Source organism: Lontra canadensis, unplaced genomic scaffold (genome assembly GCF_010015895.1).
Source record: "Lontra canadensis isolate GAN:19392208 unplaced genomic scaffold, GSC_riverotter_1.0 scaffold2, whole genome shotgun sequence".
Classification (NCBI taxonomy): Eukaryota; Metazoa; Chordata; class Mammalia; order Carnivora; family Mustelidae; genus Lontra; species Lontra canadensis.
This window is the reverse complement of record NW_022630996.1, coordinates 57,391,874-57,399,410: the sequence shown is the minus strand read 5'-3', so window position 1 is coordinate 57,399,410 and position 7,537 is coordinate 57,391,874.

The following is a 7,537-nucleotide window of genomic DNA, read 5'->3' as shown; positions in this document are numbered from 1 at the left end:
GTGTTTTTAGTTAAGGTTAGTGCAAATGAGGGAGGCTCTCTGAGGATCTTGGACTCAGGATATTTTTGGATCTAGACCATTTCCAGGAGCAGAATAAGAGAATTTAGATACCATTTGGTTGCAAATTGATGGAAAGAGAAGCAGATGGCATTAAAGCCCTTTTAATTTAATCTTCAGTTCTCATCAAGTCTCTTTTATTTTTGTTTGCTCTTTTGGAAAATTCACCTATCCTGGACTTCAGTTAAGGTCTCTCCAGTTATTTGGATTTATGTTTATTAAATCTGGTAATTATAATCACAGGGAATGCTAACCTCATTGTTTATGAACTGTTTTGTGGCTTTAGAAAATGGATAATGTGATATAATTTAATAAATGCTGACTTGGAGGAAAACAAACCAGATCTGGTTCTGACTCTCACACTTTTGGCTCTGTGACCTTAAGCAAGTTACTTGACCTTGTTTAACAACCAGTTGCAAATGTAAAATGAGGGGCACCTGCGTGGCTCAGTTGATTGAGCATCATACTTTCAGATTCTGCTCAGGATCATGAGATTGAGCCCCTGTGTTGGGCTCTGCTCCCAGTGCAGAGTCTGCCTGTCTCTCTCTCTCTCACTCTGTCTCTCTGTCTAAAATAAATACATGAAATCTTTTAAAAAAAATCTAAAATGAGGCCCTGGGATCTATCACATTCCCTATGGTTGGTAATACGGACTAGTGATTAAGAACCTGACTTTGCCATCAGATGGACCTAGATTTGACAGACCTCTTCTACTTCATAACTGTGAAACTTGAGAATTTTATTTAATCTTTCTAGGCGTCCTTATTTCCTCACTTAAAAAATAATTCAAATGTTAATAATAATACCCTTGTAGGTTTGTCATGGGTATTGAAAGTGAGAATGTATGTGTTTGGTAAAGAATAGTTCATATGATCTAAGAATGCTCTTCCTCTAAAAAAAAATAATGGAAAAAAAGTTTTTGTACCATTGTAAGGTCATTAACAAAGACTCAAATCAAAACATTTGATTGGGACTCAGATGATCTAATCTAAATTCCTTGTTTTATAGATGGGGGAAGAAAAAAACAAATGAAAACCAAGTGGAGATTAAGTGACCTACTCCAAATCCCACACCAGTACCCCCACCTGACTCCATCTCTGTAACACTAAGTGCATGCGGCACATTCAACAAATATGTTTTTCACTTCAGTAATTTCCAAATATGGTATTTCATCCCTCAGTCTATGAACTCACCAAAAGTTCTTCCACATGGGGGAAATAGAGAGATCTTTTTGATCACCGTATTCTTTTTCCTACTTAAAATAGAAAATTTTTCATGACTAAACAAAGAAATGGACAAATAAGATGGAGGGTTCAGCTTTCAGTAGAAGAGTTAAGACATTTATCAAGACAGAGTCCTTTGTCTAGTGTAAATGCGTGTGTGTCTTTCGGTAAATGAAGGAATATCTGCAGACCATAAGATCTGTGACGAAATATTTATACTGAATGTTTAAGTTTTGTGTTTTTTTTTAAGATTTATTTATGATTTAAGATTTATTTTTAAGAGAGAGAGAGAGCATGTGTGCGGGACACATTAGCAGGAGGGGCAGTGGGAGAGGGAGAAAAAATCTCCAGCTGATTCCAAACTAAGCCCGGAGCCTAATGTGGGGCTTCATCTCATAACCTTGAGATCATGACCTGAGCCGAAACCAAAAGTCAGATGCAGAACCAACTGCACCACCCAGGAGCCCCTGAATGTTTAAATTTTATATTCCAGCTCTCACCCTCTCCATGGAAGATGTTTCCAGCCTTCTCCAACCACAGTTCCTTCAAAAATTATTTTTATTGTACTTTCGCAGAAACATTTTGTACCTTCATTCCATTTTAGACATTTCATTTCCTTCAGCTGAAACTAACTCGGGTTCCAAATGGAATAAAGGGGAAATGTGAATATTCAACCATAAAACAAATTATGTTTTATGACCTGCACTTTGTGAAGTTACCTTGCTGTGTGTTCTGGCTAACTGGTGCCTTTAGACATAATGAATTTTACTGTCTTATCGACTGCTCAAAGAAGAGCGCTTCCCAGCTATTTAAAACTCTAAATTGGGAACATTAAATGACAGAATGACTTCCAGTGCTGTTATGGCCTGCATGGCAAACACATGTTGCCATTTCACAGTTCTGTGCATGTGTCTTTTAAAGATATCCCTTTCACTGTTCCCCTCATGTCCCACTCTTTTCTTCTACAGTGGAAAAGAACCATATGCAAAGGCATAGAGAACAAATACTGTACAGGATTTATCTACAAAACATGTTGTGGCTGGAGCTGTAATGTTTACCCATATTCTCCAATCTCCATCTGAATAAATAAAGTGGTATCATGGGATAGGCTGCTCTACAGATAACGAGTTTTAAACTCATTCATCCTGAGAAATTTCAACTGATATAGTTTGCCTATCAAATGGATTTAAAATTGTATTGTCACTACACTGCTTTCCATGGTGATTGCTTCTGCCCTGTGGTTCCATGCCTCAATAGACAGTTTGATTGTATGTATCTGCTGCTTTGTTCATACCATTCTGTTTGTAATGGTCTGTAATGTACAACCCTGCTATCAGTAATAAAGCTGAACATAACCCCTTCCCTGATTTTAACTAAGGAATTTATCTGTTTCTAGTGCTATTTTCTGACAACGAATGAGGATATCCTTTCTGCTGATAACTCTTTTTTACTTTTTCTTTTGTTCTTTATTTTCCTCCCTCTCCTCTCTTTTCCTTTCTCTCTCTTTCTCTCTCCCTCTCTCTTTCATCCATGTATCTTTCACAATTTAGGTTAAATGAATATTTCTGCTGATTTTTTGTGAAGAGAAGTTTATCAATGCATTTTTTCCTTGTTAATGGCTTTAGTAGCCTATCATTTGTTATCTGAGTGCTGGATGCCTTGAATAGACAGTAGAGTAGATGAGGCAGGCTCTCACTTGATGATCTGCCCCCAACTGTCAGAGAATAGTCTTGGATCTTTGATCGAAATCAAGGACTGTCATTTGCCTCATACTTCACTGGTTCCAGGAAGGAAGCCAGAATTATTTTCCCCTGGAAAGAGAATCAGCTATATTTCCTTCAAAATGCCTAGATTTTGCTCTCAGGTTCAATTATCTATAAAAAGAGCTTTTATAGCACGGAAACGTCACTATAGAGAAATGATGTTAAGTCAAATGGAATATAAAGAAAACCATATTCCAAACTCTCTCTGATAAGTAATTTAATATTAACTGAAATCTGCAGTTGCAGAATATAAAAAAAGAAATAAAAAATAACTCTGCTGCTTTCTCAAGGGAAAGATTACTAAGCTGCCTGGGTGAAGTTGGCCCCTGTGTCCTTTCTACAAAATCACCCTCTTAACCACTCTCTCAGACTAAAATCCTTAAAACATCAATATAGGCATTACAATTTTATTAAATTTGATGCTGTCTCAAAATGACTAGGTGTAGGACATCATTGAATTTCAAACTGACCTTGGCATGTGGAAGAAATGGGCAGCTATAAACAGGTTCAACTGGTTTAGTCGAGATAGAGGTGAGGGAAAAAAGACTCAGGTACAAAAGAGCAGGAAACAGGTCAGGATATACAGGAACCACTTCATTCCAGGTTATCTTTAAATATTATCCCGTCAGCAAAAACTTCTCTGAACACCCAATTAAATACAGAACAGTTCATCACACTCTGTCCCTAATTCTGCTTTATTTTTCATTATTTATGTTATATGTATTAAGTGTATAGTACATGCTGTATATACTAAATATATTAAATGTATATTATAAATATGTGATTGTTATCTGTGATTATTATCTGAATTTCCCAGTAGTATACAAGCTTTCCCTCTCAGTGAAGGCAATAACTTTGCTTGGTTCACTGCTATAGATTCAGCACCTAGAATAGTACTAAATAAATATTTGTTGAAACAAAAAACAAAAAATAGAAAATGTAAGTTGATTATTATGTTATATTATGGTGGGAAGTTTTAATTGGGAGTACTGATTGCTAGTAGTTATCTCAGTCACTCATCAGTTCTTAGGCTTTTTATAAAAACCATGCTCTATTTGGTATATGATGATACCATATTAGAAATCTAGGTGGCTCAGTCAGTTAGCATCCAAATCTTGGTTTTGGCTCAGGTCATGATCTCAGGGTCCTGAGATTGAGCCCTATGTAGGGCTTCACCCTTGGTGCAGAATCTCCTTGAGATTTTCTCCACCCCCCACCCCTTGCTAACTTGCTTGCTCTCTCTCTCTCTCTCTCTCTCTCTCTAAAATAAATAAATAAATGAAATCTTTAAAAAATGAAGAAATTTGTCACAGATCTTGAAAAGATAGATGAAAAATGCATATAGTTCAGCCTTAGGAAGAATCTCCCATGAGGTCTACTATGTTTGAAGAAGTCAAGGTGGATTATCTCTCTTAGGGAGGAAAATATAGCAGGAATATGAAATTTAATCAGACTTAATGTATGTAAGACTATCTAATATTTAGTGAACAAAGGTAGCTAACATTTCTGTAGTGCCAGGCAGCGTTTTAAGTACTTTACATTTATTAGCTCTTTTATTCCTTATAACAACCCTCTGAGGTAGATTTTTTTAGGTCCTGTTGTATAATGAAGACTTTGGCTTCCCTTTTTCCTGGTTCTTCGGAGAGAGCCTCTAAATCCTTGGAATTTCTGTGGTTTTGTTATTCATGGTAGGCCCTGATAGTTTTTGCTAATGAGACAACTCATGACAAGTTCCCCTATAGTATCGGGATTGAGGGGGTGACTGCCGGAAAGACCAATATGTGATTGATTAGTTGAGTCTTTGAGCCATGCAACATTAGCTCAACCTCCAGGGAGGGAAGGTGGGGCTTGGGATTGAATTCAGTCACATGGCCAATGATTCAGCCAATCATATCTCCATAATGACACCCTAAGGAAAATTCTACCCATTAAAGCCTGGGTGAGCCAGGTGATGTGTCCTGAATCCACAGGGAGAAGACATGGAAGTTTGGCATTTGGCATTCTTACAGATTGTACCCTGTGTGTCTCTTCTTTTCACTGATTCTATATTTTGCTGTAACAAAATTGTAATGGTATAGGGCTTTCCTGAGTTCTACAAGTTGTGTTACCGGCTTTTTAGCCAGCTGGTCAGAAGTGGAGGTGGCTTGGGAATCCCTGAGCTTATTGACAACGTTTGATGTGAGAACAGTCTTGTGAAAGCCTGAGCCCTTAACCTATAAAGCTTTGCCTAACTCTAGGTAGCTAGCGTCAGAATTGGATTGTAGCCCCACTTTACAGATAAAGAAATGGAGGCATGCAGAGGTTAGATAGTTTGCCCAGAGTCTCCCAGCTAGTAAGTGGCAGCATCAGGAATTAAATCCAGGCTATCTACCTGAAAAAAAACAAAACAAGACATGTATACTCTTAATCATTATTCTATTGTTTCTCTTAATCAAAGAGATCTTTTCAGCTTTCAATAGATGTAGGATTAGAATGAATCAGTTAGAATTTATTACTCTGTCCATCTTTGATTTTGAATTTCAGGCATCCAGAACTTGAGAAATAAATTTCTGTTGCATTAGGCCACCCTATCCGTGGTAATTTTTTACAAGAGCCCTAGGAAACTAATACAGTATGACCAAAACAGAACTCATGATCTGTCCCCCACCCCAAACCTGCGTCCCCTTTGTCTTGCTTTCTTGGCAAATGACAACCTTATCCATCTAGTTGCTACAACCAAAATAGGAGGAGTCATCTTTGATTCTTCTTTTCCTCACCTCCCACTTCTAACCCTGTAATGGACTGACCTGATGGCTGTATCTTTAAAACAGGCTGACCTTTTTCCACTTTTCTTCAGCTCTGTTGCTACTCCTACCCTTGTCAGACCTACTGTCATCTCTGGCCTGGACTACTGTGATACCTTCTTTACCAGCTTCCCTCCTTACCTTCTTCCCCTATCATACTTAGAATAAAGTCCAGACTTCTTACCCTGGCTGACCCTACACGACCTGGCTACCCACCTGAATTCATCTCTACTCACTTTCACTCCCTGTGCTTTAGCCATGCAAATATTTAAGTTTCTCAAATAGATTGACTCCTTCTTACCCAAGAAGGCCTTTGTATTAGTTGTTTCTGCTGCCCAAAATGCATTCCCCTCCCCCCGCTGTTATTCCAACAAGTTTCTCCTTATAAATTATAGCCCAATTTTAGTATCACTTACTCTAAGAGACATTTTTCTGGTCACCTGGTGTAACTGGCCTTTCTGGTACTTGCTCTCTGTCACATTAGCCTGTGAAAATTCTTTGCATTGCATCTGTCATTATCTAACATTTTTCTTCTTTATTTGTCTATGTTCTCTCACTAGAATATAAGTCTGTGAGAATAGGTAGCTTGGTTGATTGGTTGACCACTGCTTTGTTAATGCCAGGGCAGCCCTTGGCATATAAGAGGAACACAGTATATAACTATTAAATGAATAACTCCAATTCTCCCCACCCCTTGTGATACCATGTAAAAAAAATGACATAGATTTTTAATCATAGAGTCTTGAAGTCTTGAGCAAATCAGTAAGAGAGTGTTGAACAATCATCTAACATGCTCCCTTTTCCTTTATAAGAGTTTTTTTTTTTTTTAATACACTTTCATTCTCTTGCTGGCTTTCTGGATTTGTTCCTGCTGTTGACATATACCAAACACCTAATTGGGATATTCACATGTCAAGGGAAAAAAAAAATTCAAAAAATTTTTTGAAAAAACAAACAAACAAACAAACAAAACCCCAAAAATGAGAGCTCTAAATTTCGTATTGGGGGATCATTGTATAAAGTGAATGAGTAAATATGCTGTTAAGTGGTATCTATAAGACATTAACACTCATTGAGGCAGGTCTAATTTACTTATTTATTTTTAAAAGGTCTTATTTATTTATTTGACAGAGAGAGAGAGTGTAAGCATGGGGGTGGCAGGCAAAGAAAGAGGGAGAAGCAGACTTCCTGCTGAGCAGGGAGTCCAATGTGGGCCTCTGTCCCAGGACCCTGGAATCATGACCCATGCCAAAGGCAGATGCTTAATGGCTGAGCCACCCAGGCACCCCACAGTGAAAAGAATTCTTACAGTTCACTGATAGTTTTAGAAATTTTTATTGTCATTAAAAAATAGTGAAATATCAGTAAATTTCTGAAAAAGAATTGCCTTTTAAGGTGACACTTATGACTGTCCTCACTCTTTCTTTTTAAAATAGGAATTTCAATTCAATATCTATTTAGCTCATGATTTCAGAAGTTGAATTTTAGGTTGATATAAAAATGCATGATAAAGTCATGTAATATCTTAGCACAATATCCTAACACATTATATCCTGTCACAAAAATGCCCTTTTTTGTGTGTTTTTAGCTCAGAGTAACATCTTTAATTGTTTGAATCAAAAATTAAATAATATTTGAGCCATGTGAAAATTATATGAAATTCATATATCAGTGTCCATAAAACACAGCTGTGCTCATACATTTAGGTGCT